Source organism: Oratosquilla oratoria, chromosome 20, assembly GCF_046742065.1.
Source record: "Oratosquilla oratoria isolate Oo_2021 chromosome 20, ASM4674206v1, whole genome shotgun sequence".
Taxonomy (NCBI): Eukaryota; Metazoa; Arthropoda; class Malacostraca; order Stomatopoda; family Squillidae; genus Oratosquilla; species Oratosquilla oratoria.
This window is the reverse complement of record NC_134796.1, coordinates 10,798,327-10,822,326: the sequence shown is the minus strand read 5'-3', so window position 1 is coordinate 10,822,326 and position 24,000 is coordinate 10,798,327. Positions and strand designations below refer to the sequence as shown.

The following is a 24,000-nucleotide window of genomic DNA, read 5'->3' as shown; positions in this document are numbered from 1 at the left end:
AACCCCCAAGTCCGTTGTCAGTGGGAATTGGACGTCAAAGCTATACGATCGTTGTCGCTTCCGCGTCGGCTCACGTGCTTGGCTCGCGGCAGCTGTGGTGGCTCACGGCGAAGACGCAGTGCTGCGTGACAGATAGCGTCAGGGAGAGACCTGGGACCTCTTAATCATAGTTTATGGTTACTGGAACGACTTGTCATTAACATCAACATTTCCGGTATGCTAAGAACCAGTGATAATTACCTGAAAGAATCCTTTCCACAGCGCCCATGTTTAGAACCTATCAATACATTTACTGCCATCTAGAGGTGCAGTCCCGAGAGGCCGGTACATGGTTTCAGGACCAGGCCCAAGATTTCTTTCTATATAAACTTATTTCCCGCCATATTTTTATACAAGGAGACCTGACAACTGACGACTGCTCCCACTGTTGGCCAGTGATACACAAAGAGACCCACACCAATATAGACCTAACTTCAGCGTTTCTTCCTGGAGACATCTATGGGGGCGACCTGAGGACCGTTGTACCATTCTTGGAGCTGCGGATTTCCTGTAAACTTGAGGCAGCAGTTATCATTATTGTTCTCGGTCTGGTACTGTTAATTGTCACAACTGCCGTTCCTGTGATCGGTCTTGCATCGCCGTCACTCCCAACATCACCTGTAATATATACATTTCATTGTTACCATACAGTCGACCGTGACCATAATTACCAGTGCTATGACCGTAATAGTCATAATTACCGCTATTACCCTGTTACTCATGAAACGACTGAGTTAAATGCAGCAATGTTATTATCATATGTCATTATTTATTTGTTTATTGATTTTTTTGCATTTATTTATTACTTTGCTTATCTATTTGTTTATTGATTTTTTCGCATCCGACTTAGTTATGGACCAAAAGGTCTCCTGTCGGCATGCTCCTCTTTTGTAATCCTTTGTAAAAGTCATAGTATTCATCTTTTTACACAGTTGTACGATGATCATATAAGGTTATCTAACCATCTTGCGGCTTTATAGAGTACATCGCTTTATACTCTTTTTTTCCATCTTCATTCCTATAGCTGTGTCATTCTTATTACTTGACCTTCAGTAATGATCACGGTTAATGACCATGTAATTGATTTTGAGGTTCTGTTCCTCACACACCCACACACCCCCTCGCCTCATCCTGTCTGATGTATATAAGGAAAAGATAATTACTGGAGCCTTTGTTTGATTTCTTTGTGCCTTATGTAAGCCTTCCAACCGTCGTACGTCGCAGCAAGTCTGTTTTCGTCATCCGAGCTTTTCCGGTGTAGTATTGGTGGGCTTGATCACGGAACGCTCCATGGTGAGCTTTCTCGAAGAGAGTTCTTCTGTGGACTCTTTCAGAGGAAGGTGATGAGTGGAAGTTTGGTGGGGGTGTGGTGTAGGGACGTGGTGCTTTTTCAGGGAAACTGTGTCCGGATTTTCTTCGGAGTATTCGCTCTGTGGGATTTTTTTAGGGGATTTTAGTTAGGAGGGAGACTTCTAAAAAAAATGTTAATTGGCAACCTTTCTCGGAGGGTATTGTAGGTAAGATGATTTCTTGGGTAATATCTTCGGAGGATTTCTCAGGGTTAGTGTGTAAGTGAGGATTTTTTCAGTGAATCGTGTGTGGCGGGATTTCTCGAAGATTATGATTATCAAATTGAGGTTTTCTCCCTTTATGTGTATGTTTGTGTGCGTGTGTGTGTACACACACACACACACACACACACACATATATATATATACATATATATATATAAATATATATATATATATATATATACATATATACATATAATATATATATATTTTTTTTAATCAAGATGTAATTAAGACTATGATGTTAGAAAATACACGTATCAGAAATGTCTTGGGGAATTTCAAAATCAAAGTTTATGTCGATACGATCATGGAGAGTGTGCATTGCTCTGCGCATGTGGCGGCGTGTGGCATCACATACAACCTGCATTCGTCTTTTTTTCTTCTTGGGTGGAATTCCGTTGACTCGCATTAGTGTAGTGGAAAATATATTGTTGGATTGAATATTTGCGGTTCACAAAATCTGAACGGTGAGAATTTTCTTCGGTGTGAGATGTAATCAGAAAGTGTTGCATGAAAAACGTGCAGACGTGATGTTCCTAGTACGTGCTGACAGTAGATTTATTTGACCATTTTCTATGACAAGTTAAACACCATATGAGGACGGAGCCTTTATTTGTACGACGTTTCGCTTGTTACAGCTTTTTCAAGTACATAAGCGAAACGTCGTACAAATAAAGGCTCCGTCCTCATATGGTGTTTAACTCGTCAGTCTTGTCGGCAACTGCTACTTTCATGAAAAAAAAAGAAAAAAAACATTTTCTATCTTGTTTATGTACTCAAATGTCTATATATGTTGTTTACTAGAGCGAGGCAAGAACATCGATAGACTATTATTTTTTTTTCTTTTTAATCCATGCGAAGGCTCTTTCCTTTCTTTCTCGTTTTTTTTTTTTTTTTGCGGTATTTTGATGTCTTTTTTGCAAAATAATTGAATAATTGACCCATGATTACCCAATTCTCCTGTTGATGTCAGACGGTTTCATGTGGTTCAAGGGGAGGGAAGTCACAGGAATGAACGAGATGGCTTACCTTTTTTTTTTTCTTTCTTTTTAAAGACGATAACACCTGGATCTCCAAATAGGAAACCTCCAACCATCCCATGACGAAATTGACGTCTTCAAGGATTTCACTCTGGTTAACCACAAACGATTTTATTCAGTTTAGGATATCTTGATTAATGGGTCTCTCTGGCGTTAGCCAGGATAAAATTTCGATGAGGATGAATGGATACTAGCCTATTTTAACAAAGTGGTAAACATTGTATATTTTGTTGTGCAGACGCAAGACTTCTTTTTCTTCTTCGACTTCGACTTTTTCTTCTTCTTCTTCTTCGATTTCTTTGACTTCGACTTCGTTTTCTTTGACTTCCTCTTCTTCTTCTTCGACTTTTTCTTCGACTTCTTCGACTTTTTCTTCGACTAACCGAGGTCAGGACGGTGTCCCCACCTGTGATTGAATTCGCCTTGTCTTTCAAAAAAAAAAACATGAGATGTGTTGCTGTATCAAAGTGGCTGAGGACTCCACCTGCATCCACTTATTGTTCTGTCCACCTCCACTTACCCGTCTTTCACAATCCACATGGCGTGCTCATACCATTCCACTCCGATCTGCTTTGTCCACTTCCACCGGACACACAAATATGTGGAAGAATCAGGTCATCATTATAAGTATGATTTTACAGAAATATGATTTAGCACTCTGGCTAATATCTATTTCTGTGATTTATAAGGTATAACCGGCACTTAATGACTGGTGCATTTAGATTAATATTGTGTCATTGTGTGTGCACCTGTGTAAGTGGATCATTGAAGGTTACTAGCTCTCGTTCCTTGATGGAGCATCTAGAGCGCCATTTCTAGAGGCGACCAGCTAGAAGGAGAAGGATCAAACCCTTGCGGCAGTAAGAAACGAAGAAGGCGAGGAGCCTACTCCAGAAGGCCCGAAGTAGCAGCGACCGAAGCCGTCACCTTTACCCTATGTACATGCGCCTCTTGGACTAATGGGGAAGGTAACAGCCACTTCTGGGAATCGGAGGGAAGTGCGGGATTCAAACCCACAACTAAGCAAATGCGAGACCAGTATACATCTGATACAGTAAAGGGGGTGGTCTTATATCCCGAGCTTGATCCCAGGCCCCGGATCTATCCCACTGTGAAAGTAAAATGGACCTACAGGAATCGAGGGTCCTACAGCGGTAGTATCACCTCAACAATGATTCTTGTCCTCTGCTATCACGTAAGCCATGTCAACTTAACTCTCCACTTCATTTGCATTATACCGTAACACATCCATTATTCTCCAAAGTCAGAATGACCAAATCAAAGCAATATATATATATATATATATATACATATATATATATATATATATATATATATATATATATATATATATATTGGAAACTAGTATGTTATAACACATTTGTAAAAGATCACTGTTAACCCACTATCGGAGAAATAATATCGGAAAGTACAGAGAAACTGTATATTTCGACTACTCTCTGTACCTACTCTCTGTACCTTAACCTTATGTAAGCATTCTGCTGAAGAGGACTACAGAGAGTAGTCGAAATATACAGTTTCTCTGTACTTTCCGTTATTATTTCTCCGATAGTGGGTGAACAGTGACCATAAACATATATATACATATACAAATATATATATATATATATATATATATATATATATTTATATAGTGTGTGTGTGTGTGTGTGTGTGTGTGTGTGTGTGTGTGTGTGTGTGTGTGTGTGTGTGTGTGTGTGTGTGTGTGTGTGTGTGTGTGTGCGTGCTTAATTTGATGGCATATTATATATAGTTTGTTCCGTTTTGAAGTGGCTCTAAAGTGGTTATAGTCTCCTAAAAATAAAAAAAAAACTGATCCTTTTTAAACACAAATGAACACAGAGCAGAGGCAAGGCGTTTGTTTCTGCAAATGTAAGCCTCCACATGACTCCATGTGCCCACTGTGACTCAGTCCATTAGCTCTAGTTGATGTATCAATGAGGCTTACTCTTTCCGCACACCACCACGTAATATAAATACAGTCCTGAAGTCAAGTTTTGAGATACACGCAGTGACTCCATTAATATAGTTAAGCCTGTTTAAATTAGGCTTTCCTTTAAATAAAGCCTAATTGACTAATGTCAACAAGGACAGAGTCTACATGTATAGTTATATTCGTCTCAAAACATTATGTATTAAGCCCGAAGAGAAAATTACATAAATAGGTTATTATACATGTCTCTCTTTCAAGAGCCCACGTGGAGCACTGGGTAACGTTCCTGCCTCGGAACGCAGAAGGTCCGGGTTCGATCCCCGGTAAGTGCAAAGCACTTCCGTGGCTTTCCAACCCCTCACCGCAACGGCGGACATCAGAGGTGCGGTAGATCAGGGTCGCATATAATATTTGCTAACACCTAATCCGTATGGTCGAGGCGATAATAGTGATTTCAGACTTCATTCACATCCACAGCCATTTCAACTTACTAAAACTTTCACATGCAGCACTTCTCATCATACGTACAACCTTAGCGAGCCGGATTAAGCCTCCGTGGTGACGTACAGAGGCTGTATCGTCCCTCAGGGGATAGGTTGGTCATGTAGTTGACCATTAAGGCTGAACTACTACTACCACCACTACTACTACTACTACTGCTGCTGCTGCTGCTGCTGCTGCTACTACTACTACTACTACTACTACTACTACTACTACTACTACTACTACTACTACTACTACTACTACTACTACTACGCATAAGTATCCCATATATAAACAATTCCGAGTATATTGGAGATGAGGTGACAATGAAACGCTGAGGCTAAAATATAAAGTTTTATTCAGATCTAAACATTGCGACCCCTTGGGTCTTCTTCATATATTTGTTTAATACTCAGGCGGGAAGGAAAGTTATGTTTTCGTAATTATATTCATAGGTTGGTTCAAATTCGTGACTTCATGCGTTGCATAACAACCGACGGGCCTCTTCAGACACTCTCCTTTCCACACCGCCTCACATCCAAGAGGTCTTGGAGATCAGCCTCCTGCTTACGTCATGTCGCTGCAACAGACGCCATCTAGTGCATAGTCATCGAAGGCGTCGTTCTTAATTCTGTTATTAAGACTTCGGAGACTATTTCGTTATGACAGATTATAAACAAGATGGAGAAACATAAGAATGGAAAAGGTTACATGAGACCATAAGGCCTAAACTAGGTAGTGCTATGTCCCTTACCGGCTGTCATCTCAATCCATAAAGTTATTTAATCTTCTCTTTAAATAACCAATTGTTTCAGTGGTCAGTACATGCTAAGTTTATTCCATTCGTTAACCAATCACTTGGTAAACCAGTTCTTGCCTGTTTCCTGAGCATAATAATTGTCTGTCTGTCTGTCTGTCTGTCTGTCTTGCTGGCTGGTTGATTGACTAAAGACAAGCAATTCTGTACAGCTAAGGAGAGCTGGACCTTGGCTTGAAGGAGGATCTAGGTTGATCAAGAAGCCTGTCTGGATCCTCCTCACACTCTTGACTTCGTATGACCCGCATAACGTTAACTAGAACAAAATATATGAAATGGTTCACAATGGCGACGAAGTTGATGACGCTATGTCGCCTACGACAGACTCCGCTGTAATGTGACCATCAACCCTAAAGATCACAAGATATCCCGGATGCATTGTCAGGAGTCTTGAAAAGGATCTTATTATGTTAGCTCTCTTCCCCTTTGCACAATAATCCTTATTGCGTAATATTATTTCTAGCGTGAAAATATCATTGAAAGGCCATGCAACTGGGGACAGTAGAATTGAGACTGTATATTGTCAATAATATTGATCGTGATGGAACTCGCAAATCTACGTTGTAGATTCATGGGTGCCACCTCAACTGCGTAGTCGTCCAGTACGTTGGCTGTTGGTAGAGTCCGGTAGATCCATCAGGAACGTTGTAGAAAGTGTTTTGGATTCCTGTCAAACTTGTCAAACTTGTATTAAGTCCTTCGCGAGGTTAAGTAGATATATGGAGGGAGAAAGGGAATGAGGAAGGGGGAAAAAGGACGGAAGGAGAGAGGGAAAGGGTAAGAGAGGGAAGTAGGTAGGTAGGTAGGTAGGTAGGTAGGTAGGTAGGTAGGTAGGTAAGTAGATAATTAGGAAGGAAGGTCAGATAACTGAGAGATAGGAAGGAAACGTTGAAGAGAGAGGGAGAGAGGGGGGCAATAAAGAGATAGGTAGATAGGTAGGCAAATAAGAAGGAATGTAAGGAAGCTGGAAAAGGAAGGCAAGAGGAGACAGGGAGGGAGGAAGAGGGGGGAGGAAAGAAGGGAAGGAAGGAGAAAGAGAGAGAGGGAAGGGAGGAGGGTAGGAATGAATGAATGAATGAATGAATGTGTGGAGGAATAGAGGTGTGTCACTCAGGTAACACGAGGTCGTGAATGTATTGACGGTTTGGAGCACCTTGCTACTTTTTTTTTTTTTTTTTTTTGAGGAGGGAGGAGCGGGAGGGACGATGGCGTCATCAGGCTGGTAAGAGAATAAGTCCTCTGATATAAATCCCTCCGTAGGTACCTTTTATCCAGACTGCCGTTGAGCTACTCTATTCATTTCCTTGGAACCCCGACGATAACATAAGATGGATCCCTTCCGTACCAGTAGGCACTGTTCCTGTCATCCCGACTGCTTTTGGGTGATGCATTTTGCGAAGTGGAGTTCGAAAAAGGTTGTGGCGTTCAAAAAAAAGGTTGTGGAGTTCTGGATTTTTTTTTTCTTCTTTTTTTTTTTTTTTTTTTTTTTTTTTTTTTTTTTTTTTTTTTTTTTTTTTTTTTTTTTTTTTTTTTTTTTTTTTTTTTTTTTTTTTTTGTCAATGGGGTTGAGGGGTCTCCTTTTACGAAGTAAACTCGTGAGCTGTTCACGTTTTTTCTCTTTTCGTCGTTTCTCTTTTTCCTTAACCCTCCCGAGGAGTAAGCGAGTCTATAAAGGAGTGAGACCTTCACATTCCTGGAAATACTGAAGGAGGAGAAGGAAAAAGAGGAGGAAGAAGAGAAGGAAGAGTAGGAGGATGCGTAGGAGAATAATCTTGAGGAGGACGAGAAGGAGAAGGAAGATAAAGAGGAGGAGGAGTAGGAGAAAGATAAGGAGGAGGAAGAGAAAAGGGAGAAGAAAGGGGAGAAGGAGCAGGAGGATGCGGAGGAGAGTGAGTATGAGGAGGAGGAGAAGGAGGAAGAGGAGAAAAAGAAGGAAGAGGAGGAGGAGTAGCAGGAAATGGAAGAGGAGAAGAGAAGGAAAAGGAAAGGGTGGAAAATAAAGAGGAGAAAAAGAGAGAAGAGGCTGACGAGTAGAAAGGAGAGGAGGTAAAGAAAGAGGAGGAAAATGAAAAGGAGGGGGAAAGAAAGAGGGTTGGAATAAAGAGGAAGTGGACGAGGAGGAGAAGGGAGAGAAGGAAGAGGAAAAAAAAAGAAAAGAAAAATGAGCATGAAGAAAAATGGCCCCTTGCACCACGCCGCAACTACTTAGCGGGACTGGCGCTCGTGGCAGCGAAGAACGTTTGACATTTTGAAACATGCGGAGACGCGAGCACGACCTTCGAACGCCATCATCAGTCCGTGGAAAAAAAATGGAATGAAAAAAATAGATAACATAGATTATGAAGATAAAATGCGATAGACAAAGATGAAATAGATACAATAAAGATAGAAATAAGGTTAAGTCAAATCAAATAAAACATAAAGATGGGTAAAAAATAATAAGATGAGAGACTTATGAAACCATTTAGATTTTATTAATTCGGTATATTAGCGTCCTACGACATAAGTTTACGAGTAACTATACTGTGGACTGTGCACTTCAAGAAGTCCGTTCAGGATCTGATAGATGTGAGTCATTCTGTCAAATCAACTTTAGTACATGGCTTTCTCTCTCTCTCTCTCTCTCTCTCTCTCTCTCTCTCTCTCTCTCTCTCTCTCTCTCTCTCTCTCTCTCTCTCTCTCTCTCTCTCTCTCTCTCTCTCTCTCTCTCTCTCTCTCTCTCTCTCTCTCTCTCTCTCTCTCTCTCTCTCTCTCTCTCTCTCTCTCTCTCTCTCTCTCTCTCTCTCTCTCTTATGTGCTATTTGATTTTCTATTCTGTATATATTAAATGAAGCTGTATAGTACATTGCGTATCACTCTCTAGGATTATAAGAACGATTATTACCTATACCCCATCCCGCCTGTCTCCCCCGTGACACCTCGACGTGGCAACATGGGAAATAAAGCGCTCTTGTCACGTGTCATAGAAATGATTCAAATCGTTCTTATAACCCTAAAAAGTTATATTCATTGTGGTATACAGTTTCTGTTAGTATACACAGAATATAAAAAATCAAGTAGCACATAGATGGGAAATAAGAGAGGTCGGCATGTGTACTTAGGTTGATTTGGCAGTATGGCTAGTAGCAAATCACGACGTATCCCACACCCTGAAAGGACTCCTTGCAGCGCACAAACTACTGTATATTCCGAAAAGATTACCTTTGCCCTTTGTGCGTTGGGAGCGTCTGAGGTGAGTAAGTAGTAGTTGCCGCCTATCCCCCAGCCAAGCTAATTTCAAAATATCTGTCCTTGCGAAGTGAGAACAAAGCCGATAGCGCCGCCACGCAGCGCGTGCAAAGCTACACGACAATGACGTCATTCAGTGACGTCATTCATTGTATCGTATGGGAAAAACAGAGAGAAACGACATGCAGTGTTCTCTGGTCTTATTCCCTACAATACAGTGGTGGAGCACTTCGTAGAGCACTGTTCTGTTCAGAGCCAGACGGTTCTCTTCAGCCAGGTGAGGGGCTAGGTTTGGTGCCCTTAGGGTTTCGAGACATTTCACCGTAATCCTCCATTATTACCGGGGTCGACCCTCGCTGAATAGAAGGTTTATGCATTGAAAAGTTATATATATATACATATATATATATATGTGTGCGTGTGTGTGTGTGCGTGTATGTGCGTGTGTGTGTGTGTGTGTGTGTGTGTGTGTGTGTGTGTGTGTGTGTGTGTGTGTGTGTGTGTGTGTGTGTGTGTGTGTGTGTGTGTGTGTGTGTGTGTGTGTGTGTGTGTGTGTGTGTAAGTATGTATGTGTACATATAGATATGCCTCTTATCTCTCTTTTCCCTTTGTTTCGACATTACTCTCTTTCCCGTCAAACCTCGTTTACTCTCTTCTATTCCCTTCCTTCCAAAACGCTACTCAGGCCTTCCCCATGTTTTTATTAAACTGGATTTTTTTCAATACGCTGACATGTGTTCGAAGTTGGGATGAATCATCATAGATTTTCAGTATTGTTGAAGTTCCTAGAAACTTCCTCTTCTCTTCCTCCTACTCCTTCCCTTCCTCCCTCGTCTAGCCTCCTTATTTTCCTCCTCCTCCTCCTCCTCCTCCTCCTTCTCCTCCTCCTTCTCCTCCTTCTCCTCCTCCTCCTTTAACGTATACCAACTATTCTCCTTTCACAGAGCTGATTTCTCAACATCACATGATACATCCAACTCTCCTACACTTTACAATTCTTCCTTGGCTGTTCCTTTCTCTTTCTCTTGTATACACGTTTCTCTGACCTCTGCTACTCTTCTCTTCTTCATTTCCGCTTCTGTAGTCTCATCTTATCCGTTTATTTTCTTCTCGTACTCCGCCGTGACTTTCGCAACTACGTTTACGTTCCGAGACTCGACAAACAATGCAGCCTGCATCATCAACCCTTTAGAAAGTGTTTTTGTTTGCATGCCGCATCAAGCGAAGGTGAAAAGGACCCAGCGGCGGTCAAAAGATTATTTGTAGACATTTCTTTGGCCCATTTTGCCATCTATCTTGTCTCGGTTCCTTTATGTCATCATCACTGCCCACACACTAGATCCCCTTCGACTCCCCTCCAACACACACACACACACATGCACGCACGCACACACACACACACACACATACACATACACACACACACACACACACACACAAACACACACACACACACACACTCAGACATACACACACATATACATACATACATGCCCATACAAAATTACCACAGGAATGCCCTACATTCATACGTACACACACACACATATATATATATACATACACGCATACATACATACATACATACATACATACATACATACATACTGTACACACACTTATACACACTCAGACACACACACACGCGCGCGCGCACGCAAACAAACAAACAAACACATTCATACACGTGCGCTCGCCCAATTCACCAGCTGTTGCATGAGAGTTTCCTCTGCTTCCTGTCTACCCCCTTCATTTCCTTTTTCTTCCCTTAGTTTCCCTTCCCTTCGTTTACCTTCCCTTCATTTTCCCTCCCTTCCTTTCCCATCCCTTCTTGCCCCTTCTACCCATACCTTGCCTTCCTTGGCTTTCTTTCCCTTTCCCTCCTTTCCTTTCCCTCCTTTCCTTTCCCATCCCTTCTCGCCCTTTACACCCCTACCTTGCCTTCCTTGGCTTTCTTACCTTTTCTTCCCTTCCCTTCCCCTCCTGCCGCCTTACCCTTCAACCGTGATGGGAGGCTGTGCAGTCCGGCAAGTCAACACAGAAATACTTCTCCACGAAATTCCGTTTGTTTTTGTTTTTTCGACAGCCTCCCCTCCCCCCCCCCGCCACCACTACGTCAATATCTTGAAGAACCTCATTAGCTTTATGCCCTCCTCACGATTCGCCTTCTTTCAAGTCTTGGGTTCCATTGTCTTCTAATTTTTTTTTTTTTTTTTTTTTTTTACTTCCAACCCCCCACCACCACCCCAACCTGATGGATGCCTCAGTCTTCTTTGGAGTATCGAGAGGCGCTAGAGTATTTCAAGAGTATTTCATAGAGTTTGTTCTAGCTAATACCACACTATTCTATTAGGTTAAAGGACAAATTAACGTAGCAATTGTTCGGAAATTGGAATTTCTATAGAATTTTAAGAGAAGATTAAATAACTTTATGGACAGGGATGACAGGTGGTGAGGAACATGGAACTGCCTAGTGTAGGCCTTATGGTCTCTTGCAGTCTCCTCCATTTGTATGTTCTTATGTTCTTCTCGCAGATGAGATCCAACTGACTTTGATAGTATCTCTTAGGATCAAATAGTGAGCCTTAGAGCCACACCCAGCCCAGGAATGTCTGAACGCAGTCCTTCACACTACTTCACCCAACCGCCCACCTGCACTCCCGAACTCCTTCGGGAAATAGCTACCCACCCCCCCTACGATTCTTTTGATACTTTTTAGCCAGTCCTCTATTTTTCTTTTTCATTTGCCTTTTATTTTATCTTTACTCTTTCTTTTATTTCCTCTTTCTTATTTCCTCTCTCCTCTTTCCTCTCTCCTCTTTCCTCTCTCCTCTTTCCTCTCTCCTCTCTCCTCTTTCCTCTCTCCTCTTTCCTCTTTCCTCTCCCTTCTTCCTTCTTTCCTCTCTCTTCTCTCCGCTCTCCTCTCTCCTCTTTCCTCTCTCCTCTCTCCTCTTTCCTCTTTCTATGTTCCCGCTTCCTCTTTCCTCGTTTCTTCTTGATCTGTCTTCGTAGATCCCTTTCGCGCACGGTGGCATAGCTCTACACCTGACTGCGCGCGACGGCGGGTGAAAGTATCCAACCCCAGCTGCCGTTGCCATTGCTCTTGCCTCCTGAGACTGAAATTAATTACAACAAACGTGAGATGATTAAGCGAAGGTAGAACAGGAATTCAGGAGAGAGGAAAGGAGAGTACATGACAAGGCGAAGAAAACGATGAATGCGAAATTGAGTTACATAATATCATCGTGGTATCGTTGGCCAATTCGAAACTCCGTATCAGGTGTTAATGATTAAGCAATTCGATATTATAGATGGTAATACATGACATGCTATTGTTATCTAAGGCCTTCAGTCTGTCATTATTTGATGGCAATTATAGGCCAATACTTTTGCATGATTAAGCAAATATATTTGATAGCAATAAATTATATTATTGTTCTATAAAGAGTTCTATCTCCATCATTATTTATTGTCAATACTCAAGTATTGGCAACTATAACCTCAAACTAGAATCTTTGATATCTCCATGATCCTAGAGTTAATTGGTAGTTAATATTATATAGAAAAAAGTAAATATTGAAAATTAATTTTAATTTCATAAATCCCCTTTAAGCTGAGGGAGTCGGGTATAGTAGTGGTGAGGTACTGAGTGTAGAGAAGAGATTCCGTTTGCTTTTGTTTACTTGTGACGTCATCAATTGCACCAGTGACGTCATTAACGCGTGATATTTTGAAAACGTGAGTGAAATGTGATTTAGCCTGAGCCCGTTCAGTTGTTCTTGTTGCTCCATTGCTACTGAATTTGTTTTGTTTTTTCCCAAAGTCTTGTTAACTGAAAAGTGTTTTGCACAACGAAACGTGGAAATCTGAATGAAAAGGTAAAAAGAAATCATGTCGAGTATGAAACAATGTACCAATTAATTTCAAGGTATACAGTACATGATTATGTTTTATATCTATATAAATAGAATAGAACAAAGAACAGCCTTGAACAATGGGCACAAAAAAACATAATCTGTTGCTGAGGCATAAGGTACGAAACTATATGAGTGTTGATATGCAACTGACTTCAGACAATTTTATTCAAAACAGGATCTCCAACAGACGTCAGGGAGATCGAACCAAACAGAAGAGTGGAATACTTGAGAAATTTTATTCAGGCTAATATTTATTGGTTTTGATAGCCATGGAAATAATCTTTACGTCGACAGCCGACTGAATTTGTTGTTAATGAAAAAGTGTAGCGAGAAATTTATATCGAGTCTTCATGATTTTCATTTTGTTTTATTTTATTCTGTTAAATTAATTTTGTGCTGTCTTGCTTTATTGTCTTTATTAGTTTATGTACATTGTTTCTACAATTCATTACTTTGTTTTTGTTTTATTCTGTTGTCTTTTGTTTTTTATCTATCTTATTCTATTTTATTTCATACAGTATTATTTTATTTTGTCTTGTTCTGTTTTCATGATCGTTGTTCTTCTAAATTTGCAACTCCCCCAATCCTATCCTTATAAGAGTCCGCAAAAAATAAATATATAAACAAATAAATAAATTGATAGATAAATGAAGAGATGAATATTTAATAAATGAATTAATAGATAAATAGATAATAAATGAATAATAGATAAATGAATGAATCGATAAATAAACAAGCGAATGAATAGGTAAATGAATAGATAGGTGAATACATAGAAAGATAAACAGATAAATGTGTCACAGCAGATACAGTGTCCTTCCAGTGTGAGGTTCTGGAACTCTTCTGGTATTTCCCTGGACTGTGCAGGACTCGAACTCTGGAATGCGGAGACTCCAGACACTTCCCCACTTCTGGAACTCAGTTCATTTTCCGGTTCTTCCCGGAACGGTGCTCAACGAGTCTTTTTTTCACTACTGTTATATTAAGACAGAAGGGTAGGACTCGTAGCAATTGGACAAATTTAGCCTTAAAAAGGAAATAGACAAGAATTGGTTTACCAACAGAGAGATTAATGAATGGAATAGACTTAGTAACCATATAGTGAGCGCTGAAATTATTGGTTGCTTTAAGAGGAGATTAGATAGCTTTATGAATAGGAATGACAGGTGGTAAAGGACATGGAACTGCCCAGTGTAGGCCTTAGGGTCTCTTGCATTCTCATTCTTATGTTCTTATGTTCTCTGATTTATTCTGAAAAAGAAAAACAAAGAAATTTTTATACACTGTTTTGTGCTCATCGCTTAATCATGGCTTACTCTTTGAACTCGGAAATAAAGTTTGGGTGTTGTTCACGAAGAAGTCAGACATTTTTGAGTCAGCTGCGAGGCTAACTCAATGCAAAATGAGGCTGGCCTAACCTTCAAATGGCAGTCAACTCTGCCCCCCACCCCCCTTCAGTAGATAAAATCACTTGGAGGCAGCCACAAGAAATACACAACTCATGGCGGATAGTGAAAGGCTTTAAAGTATGGGAATCTTATATCTACCTTTCCCAACAAAAACAGTTTCTGTTATCGTATGCAATCTTTTATAAGTGATATTTGATCTTTTATGCAGCATTTTGTAATTTTCCCCCCCCCCGTAAATTTCTCCCTTTTTTTTTTACAATTTATTGTAGTGGATATATCATATGTCATATATCATCATATATCAAAATATAAAATATCATTCTATCGCTTAGGCGCGAGGTACTTTTCTTATTTCCTTTTTTGTATTTTTGGTTCTGAATAAAATGTCGGACGTGAGCAAAGGTGAAGACCATTTCCTCAGGCTGTTATTGTTTTTCGAATTCGACCCAAGAACGTGATCCATCAAAGCGTTATCAGGTCAAAGAGGTCAATCACTCTAGCCATGTCAAGAAACTCATTGTTTTTCACATACACATACGTACACACACGCGTACACCTACACAAGCGTACACACATATACACACACATGTGAAGCTAAATATGATAAATTGAGAGGAGACGGGACCCAACGAGCGTTGTTCTTTTCCTGTATACTACAATTAGATAAATACACACACACATATATATATGCACACACATACACACATGTACACATGCACACGTGCACATACACACACGTACACATGCACACACGTACACGCACACATACACATACACATACACACATACACACATGTACACATGCACACGTACACATACACACACGTACACATACACACACGTACACACACGCATACACACACATACACACACATACACATACATACACATACATACACACACACACACATACACATACATATACATACACACACACACATACACACACACACACACACACACACACACACACACACACACACACACACACACACACACACACACACGTACACACACACAATTACCCTTAGATCGGGTCATATTTGAGCTCAGAGCTCTAATTGGGGAGGGTGAACATAAGAACATAGGAATGAAGGAGACTGCAATAGATCATAAGGCCTACCGTAGACAGTTCCATGTCCATTACTACTTATCATCCCTATCCAAAAATTTATCTAATCTTCTCGTAAAACAACCAAGAGTTTTTGCACTTACTACATGGTTACTAAGTCTATTCTTTTCGTTAACCAATATTGGTAAACTAGTTTTGGGCTATTTATTTCTTAAATCTAAATTTGTCCAATCTAAATTCATTATTGCGAGTTCTGCTATGTTGTCTTAATATAGTGACCTTGCCCGCATCACCCTTGTTAAAGCCCTTAACCCATTTGAATACCTCTATTACAGTGGTTCCCAACCTTTTTTTTCAGTTTTACAATTATACGTACTAAGTTAACCTTAATCCTAATGCCGGGTACCATGATGTTTTCTTGATTTTATTTTATTCTATTTTATTTTTAATTTTTTGTCAGCCCTCCATTACCCCCGAAATTTGTTATCTCCCCCCCCAGGGGGTAATTTACCCACAGTTTGGGAACCACTGCTCTATTATATGACCCCGCACTCTACGTCTTTCCAGAGAGTGTAAGTTAAAGTGCCTAAGCCAGTCTACGTAAGGTAAATTTCTGAGCCCATTTATCATGTTGGTCATTCTCCTCTTTACTGATTCAAGTGAACTTATATCCATTCTATAAGACAGAGACCAAAATTGTACCCCATAGTCAAGGATGGGTCTAACTATCGCCAGATAGAGTCTGGTAACTACATCTGCTCGTGCATTAAAAGTTATCAGAACGTAAAGTTTTGCAATACTTGAACACGCCATGCGGTAGACTTACGGTGAGCTTACTGTATCTACACAAACCTCTTTCCTCTCCCTCCCAACCGACCTCTCCTTGATCGACTTGGTGTACACTGACTGGTAATCGACCGCCTCAGCTTGGCGGTTGACGACATAATTCCCTGAAACGGTGAATTCGACTCAGAATAGTACTAAGAATTGACTGAAGTTTTTTGGAAGACGACTGCATTGGAGCGAGTTTGGTTCAGTCATAAATGTTTCAGAGACTGCAGTTTTCCACGTAGAATATTGACAAAGAACGGGACTTTTGAAGAAAAAAAATCTATTATCAGAAGACAAAATGGAAGAGTTATTTTTTCTTCTTCTTTGTTTCGTTTGTTCTTAACGTAGGCTCGAAATCTGACGGGTTGTGTACAGTTTCAAATTACATTAAACTAAATAAGTTTATCAATCGAATTAAGATCATTGAATTCACAGTTCTCTCACTGTATATTTTATCTATTTTATTTATTTATTTATTTATTTATCTATTTATTTATTACCAGTAGTTGCACATGTGTTGTAACACTCTAGATGTACTAAGGGGTTAACGATTTGACTCCTAAAGTGAAGGAAAAAGACCAGAAACGAATCGAGAAGCAACGATCTAGCACTCGGCTGCTGTTAGCGATGTCGTTAACGCGTAATGTTTCTCAAACGGGAGGCCAAGGGTAATGTACTTGGTGGTACTCTTCCAAAACTCAAAGTTCTCTTTCTATTCGGAATCCCTACAATTCGTAAATCTCTAATATTCAGAAGAGAAACGCCTCTCCTCACCCCCCACCCCCGGGGTGGGTTGTTTTTTTTTTTTTTTTTTTTTTTTTTTTTTTTTTTTTTTTTTTTTTTTTTTTTTTAAGCAGTGTTACTGGTATATGGAATATTTCTAGAATTCGGAACGTTCTGGTCCAAAAATGAAAAATGGAGAACAATTCAAAATAACTTCTGTGACGCTACAAAGAGAAATAATAAACCCGAGGTCACATTTTTCTTACATATGGATCCACACGTAGGATGGGAATCCTGCCCCTTTCGCCCCGGCATAAGCTGGTATTGAGGGCGATTGGGCTGATGCACACTCGCCCAGTTTTTTGCACTGAACTGATATACAATCCAGGCTTAATAAGGAAATAGTCTCATGAAAAAAAAATCATTACAAATTTAAATTCAAGTCGGAGATACAGAATCACGACACCCTTCCCACAATCGCTCCATTCTTGTATGTTACAATTATGCAAAAAATACATCTATACATATCCACACACACACACACACGCACATGCAAAAATATAGGGAACAACGCATACCCAATACATTAGGTAAAGTTACATACGATTCCTGTAAAAGAAATTGCATAACATAAGAATGGAGGAGATCGCAAGAGACCATAAGTCCTACACTAGGGAGTTCAGTGTCCCTTACTACCTGTCATCACTATCCACAAAGTTATCTAATCTTCGCTTAAAACAAACCAATTGTTTCAGCACTCAGTACATGGTTACCAAGTCTTCTCTTCCATTCCTTAACCACCCTGTTGGTAAACCAACTCTTGCCCCATTTCTTTCTTAAACTTAAATTTGTCCAATTTAAATACATTACTACTAGTCCTTCTCTGCTGTCTGGATATGATGACCTTGCCTGCATCACTGTTGTTAAAGCCCTTGACCCATTCGAATACCTCTATTAGATCACCCCGCACAGTTCGTCTTTCCAGAGTGTAAGTGCCTAAGCCTGACTTCGTATGGTAAATTTCTAAGTCCTTCTATCATTTTAGACATTCTCCTCTATACTGATTCTAGTGCCACTAATATCCTTAGAATATCATCTATGCTTGAAATATGCAGCCAATACACCATATGGAGAGCAATTGGACGAAGAAGTTAAGCAATTTCTCAGAGAAGAGGCACGACGAAGACACTGGAAGGAAAGGGAAGGGGGAGGGGCGAGGTTCACGTTATCTCTGTTCTCTCGCAAAAAAAGGGGAGGGGGCAGGCTCGGAGCATCGATGACTCCCCGAATGATAAGACCGCCATTGTCATTCAGCACCGGACGTCTCCAGAGACCCAGGAGCCTTGACCGGATCCAGAGGCCGAAGAAAGACTTTCGCTCGAGAGAACTGTATGTGTGTTTATGTGTATATGTGTGTATGTATGCATTTATACATACATGTATGTATGTATGTCTGTATGTATGTATGCATGCATGTATGTATGGATGGATGGATAGATGTATATATATGTATGTATGTATATGTATGTGTTTAAACATGCAATACATACACATACATACAATACATATATCATGCATACATCCATACATACATGTATACATACATTACATACATATATCATACATACATTTGAAGGAAAGAATAGGCCCAATACAAAATTACGAAAATGTCATGATAGAATCGGAGGAAAAGAATGAGTGAGGCGTTTAACAAATATTTTCTCTCTGTGTTTACTTAGGAGAAGTTAGATAAAGTACCTGACTGCGATACGATCGTCAGAGAAGATTAAGAAAGTAAACTATCTAATATCAGCATTAGTAAGTTAGAAGTAGTCAAGCAGATTGAAAGACTTAAAGCTACAAAATCCCCGGGTCCAGACGAAATTTTTCCGAGAGTGCTTAAAGAGTGTAAATTTGAAATCTGCGACCAGTTAACAGAAATATTTAGTAACTCGGTAGACACTGGTTTTGTGCCTATTACTTGGGGGAAGGGGGCTTTGGGGAAGAGGGGGATGTCTGTTGAGGAAGGACGGGAGAGGACGGAAGACAGAGGTGAGTGGAGAATGGTTGTATACGGATGATGTTGTGATTGCATGAGGAGGAATGGGCAGGGGGGTGGGGGGTGAGGTGGTATGTGTGAGCAAATTTTGTCGCAGCCCGAAGGGATTTCTCCCCGTCCTCTCCTTATATGCAAGGGGGGACGGAGAGGGGGGGTCGCCGATTAAATGAAGCGGCCTTGCTGTGGATGTGCTGTGTCTTGCGACACTGCTTCTGACCCAGGGCGGTGGGCAAGGTGCAGGGATGTCCCGTCATCCAGGAGGTGCTCAGATGAGAGGGAGGGTGGGAGGGGTGTGGAGTGTATTTAGGGATGAAATGGGTGGGAGTGATTTTATGCCTTTCCCTTTTTGGCTACCTCCCTTGAAAGGGGGAAAAAGCCTTGGTATATGCATGCATGCATGCTTGCATGCACTTGGGGGAAGGCAAACGTTGTTCTTGTTTTCAAAAAGGGAGATAAATCGTTTATATGCAACTACAGACCAATCAGTTTGACATCAGTTATAGGGGAAATGCTTGGAGTAATAATAGTTAATAGACTCAAAGAACACATCAAGAGACATAATTTTATTCGTGACACACAGCATGGTTTCTCCAAAGGTAAGTCATATGTGACTACTCTTCTATCCTTTTACACAAAAGTATATAAGGCGTCAGATAGCAATGATAATTATGATGTTATTTACTTTGACTTTAGCAAAGCGTTCGACAAGGTGCCTCACCAGAGACTACTAAATAAAATCAAAGCCCATGGCATAGGAGGAAAAGTGTTAGAATGGATTAGAGCTTGGATCAGTTAGAGAAAACAGCGGGTCACCATAAATGGTGTAAAATCAAAACGGGAGTGTTTCTAGTGGGGTCCCTAGGGCTCGGTTTTGGGTCCCTTATTGTTCATTTTGTACATAAACGACTTGGACAATGGGATTAATAGTGATGTTAGTAAGTTTGCGGACAACACTAAAATAGGACGCCAAATTAGGTCAGGAGACGACACCGAGGTTCTGCAGGATGATATTAACAAATTGCTCACATTGTCGATGAAATGGCAAATGAACTTCAATATCTCAAAGTGTAGCCTGTTAAACGTAGAGCTACGTAACCCCGAAAATAGATATAGTTTAAATAACACGTTTTTAGAGAAAACGAAGTGCGAGAGAGACTTGGGAGTTCTAGTGAGTCCTGACCTTAAATCCAAGAAACAGTGCATTAGCGCCAGGAATAAAGCAGATTAATATGTTTCATTGCTAGGACGGTTACGAATAAAAGTGCAGAGATGATTATCAAACTCTAGCGTTAGTTAGAGCCATCCTTGACTATGCGGTACAGTTTTGGTCTCCATCTTATAGAATGGACATCAATTCACTAGAATCAGTACAGAGGAGAATGACCAAAATGATACATGGGCTCAGAAATTTACCTTACGAAGAGAGGTTTAGGCACCTTTACTTACACTCTCTATAAAGACGCAGAGTGCGGGGTGATCTAATACAAGTGTTTAAGTGGATCAAAGGCTTTAACAAGGGTGACGCAAACAAAGTCATCATATCAATACAACAGAGCAGGACTCGCATTAATGGATTTAGACTGGACGAATGTATATTTAAGAAGGAAGTAGGTAAGAATTTATTTACTAATAGGGTGGTCAACGAATGGAACAGACTTAGTAACCATGTAGTGAGCGCTGAAACTATCATTTGTTTTAAGAAACGCTTAGACAACTTTATGGATGGGGATGATAGGTGGTAATGGACATGGAACTGGCTAGTGTAGGCCTTATGGTCTCTTGCAGTCTCCCTCATTCATATATTCTTATGCTCTTATAATGTATGTATGTATGTAAGTATATATGTACGTACGTATGCATGTATGTCTGTATGAATGTATGTGTGTAAGTATTTATGTATGTATGTATGTATGTATGTATGTATGCATGTATGTATGTGTATGTATATATGTATACATGCATGTATGTATACATGTATGTATGTACTATATGTACATATGTATGTATGTATGCATGTATCTACGTGTGTATGTATGTATATAAAATTATATATGTGTGTATGTATGTTTGTAATATATGTATGATATATACATGCAATGTATGTATGTATATATACATTATGTATGTATACATGTATGTATGGATGTATGTATGATGTATGTTTTGTGTGTATGTATGCATGCATGCAATACATGTGTATGTATATGTGTCTACGTAATGTGTATATGTATATAATGTATGTATGCATGTATGTAATGTGTAAATAGGAATCCACGCGGCGCGAGATTGTCCACAAGGATAGAAGCACTGGTAAACTGTAACTCATGACCACAATATGTATGTATGTATGTATATGAGCATGCATGTACGTATGTATACACGTATACATGTAACACGCATGAGCGTAAAGCGCAGTGAACGTGCGCAGTCTTCAAGGCCACACGAAGCCCATGAACTTCGCGTCCCAGAGTCTCGCGAGCTCGCGCTGAGGAACCCTGTCAGTTCGTTCTTGGACGCGGTGGTTTCTGCAGGAGGTTCCTCCCTCTCCGCGCGGGTGTCCGTATCTTGAGTGTTTTCAGAAATCGCATCAAATCGAGGAATTAGATGCACCAGTGTTACTGACTTCTCGGCCGCATTTCGATAAAGATCAATACTTAAGAATAGTAAGGTTCTATGATATTGTTAAGATATATTTTGTTGTATTCTTAGGAGGATATTGTCTGTCGATCTCGTCCCGTACCTATGTACCTGGTTTAGGGTGACTGCCACTTGTTCTGGCCGTCATAGCACATAGGGTAAAGGTGATAAATATGTCATGTGTTGTTGGTGATTTCAATAATCTTTTCAAAAGAATCAATAATACTCTTCATCTGACGAAGGACGAAATGGTCTGCCTGCATATCATCCAGAGCTTGTACCTTTGAACTTGGATGCCACTCTTCAGACTGATGCAGCGTCAGTTGGTCTACTACCCTCCGACCCCAACCTCCAGAAAACTGAGAATGATAAGCAGATATTAATGAAGTGAAAACCAAAAGGAAAGTGGCCTATCAGAAGCCAGCCCCTTTTTTCATAAGAAGTGCTACTGCAGAAAAAAAAGGATAAAAGAAAAAAATAGATTTATAGAGACCTCAGGCACCCATTGGTCTCTCAAGAAAGACTCGTAAACATCTCCATCACGAAGACCGTACTGAATTGCACTTTGCTCTAGGGCCGTATTCTTAAAGGAGATTTTGGGGTACCGAGGCAAAGCAACATAACAATTAAAGCCTTCATTTCCTACAACCATAAAATTTATCCTTTTTTTTTATTGATGCTCAGGAGCTTTGATCATTACAATGTGTGGTAATGACACTTCCAAAAGACAATAGCAGAGACAGGGAAGCTGTGTGACATGTGCCACTAAATTACTGGAGTCTGTCTATGATATGCCAGAAGCAGATTAAAGAATTGCTGTACTTGCATGTAAAAGATCAAAGCTTAAAAGTGATTCCAGAGGATGTTGATGACCAATACTAATACAAACGAAGTTTACTAGTCATACACACACACACACACACACACACACACACACACACACACACACACACATATATATATATATATATATATATATTTATATATATATATATATGTGTGTGTGTGTGTGTGTGTGTGTGTGTGTGTGTGTGTGTGTGTGTGTGTGTGTGTGTGTGTGTGTGTGCATATATATAAAAACCCAGTGTCGTCAGCAAACAACAACTGGCTTATCTCCCACTTTTCACCATTTTCTTTAACAATATCCAATCCCCGGCCCATTATCCTTGCGTGTACCTCTCGCACCTCTCCATCCATGTATAAGTTTAAAAGCCAAGGCAACATAACACATCCCTGGCGAAGTCCCACTTTTACCTCAAACCACTCACTCTCCATTTCTAATTCTAACACAGACTCTACTACTCTCGTTAAAACTCTTGACTGCTCTTAACAGCTTTTCTCCTATCTCATATATCTGTAATACCTCCCACAGTGTCTACCTGTCTACCCTGTCATAAACCTTTTCCAAATACATAAAGGCTAAAAAAAAACTTACCTTTTCCTAAAGCTTTCTCACTTATCTGGCTTTCCACAAAAATATGATCCTCGTAACCCTTACCTGTACTAAACCCGCCCTGTTCCTCACCAATTACACCATCTGTTCCTCTCCTAATCCTCTCAGTCAAAACCCTACCATAAGCCTTCCTAACTACACTCAATAAACTGATCCCTCTGAAACTACTGCACTCACACTTGTCCCCCTTTCCCTTGTAAAGTAGAACTATATAGGCACTCCTCCAGTCCTCCGGCACTCTACCCTCTTTTAAACAAACATTAAAACATTAAACCTCACCAGCCAATCCACCATCACTGTATCTCCCTTTTTTAGACACTCCACATAACACCCGTCCAACCCAGGTGCCTTACCTGCTCTTATCATTTTAATAACTGTTTTCACTTTATTCCATATTTCTCCTCCATTTTCCTCACTCATCACTCTCATTTTCTTTGCGCTTCCCACTCCAGCTACCTTTCCCTCCCTATCCTCCTTCACATTTAGCAACTCCCTAAAATACTCTGCCCATCTTCCCCTTACTTCCCTCTCTTCCTTTATCATCCCTCCATCTGCACCTTTTACCTTTTCTTCTCTAATTGATTCGCCTCCTGTTCCTCTCTTAATTTCCTTCCAAAACATCTTTTTTATTACTTTCAAAAAATTCTGTCATACTCTTACCCCATTTCACAGCTGCTCTCCTCTTTGCCTCTTTTATCTTGTACTTTACTTCTCTTATTTACACACACACACACACACACACACACACACACACACATATATAT

The 24,000-nt window shown here is 40.2% G+C and overlaps 1 protein-coding gene across 2 annotated transcripts in view; it reads left to right on the top strand.

The window, feature by feature from the left end:
* Nucleotides 1–24,000, top strand: part of LOC143036383 (uncharacterized) — a 220,468-nt gene that overhangs the window by 116,122 nt on the left and 80,346 nt on the right. The window contains exon 1 of one of the 2 annotated variants that reach the window (XM_076203660.1): nt 21,670–21,809. The exons of the other annotated variant lie outside the window; for it this stretch is intronic. The gene's annotated coding sequence lies outside the window, so the exon portion shown is untranslated. Of the gene's footprint in view, nt 1–21,669; nt 21,810–24,000 lie in introns of those variants that run through there. 2 annotated transcript variants of the gene reach the window in all.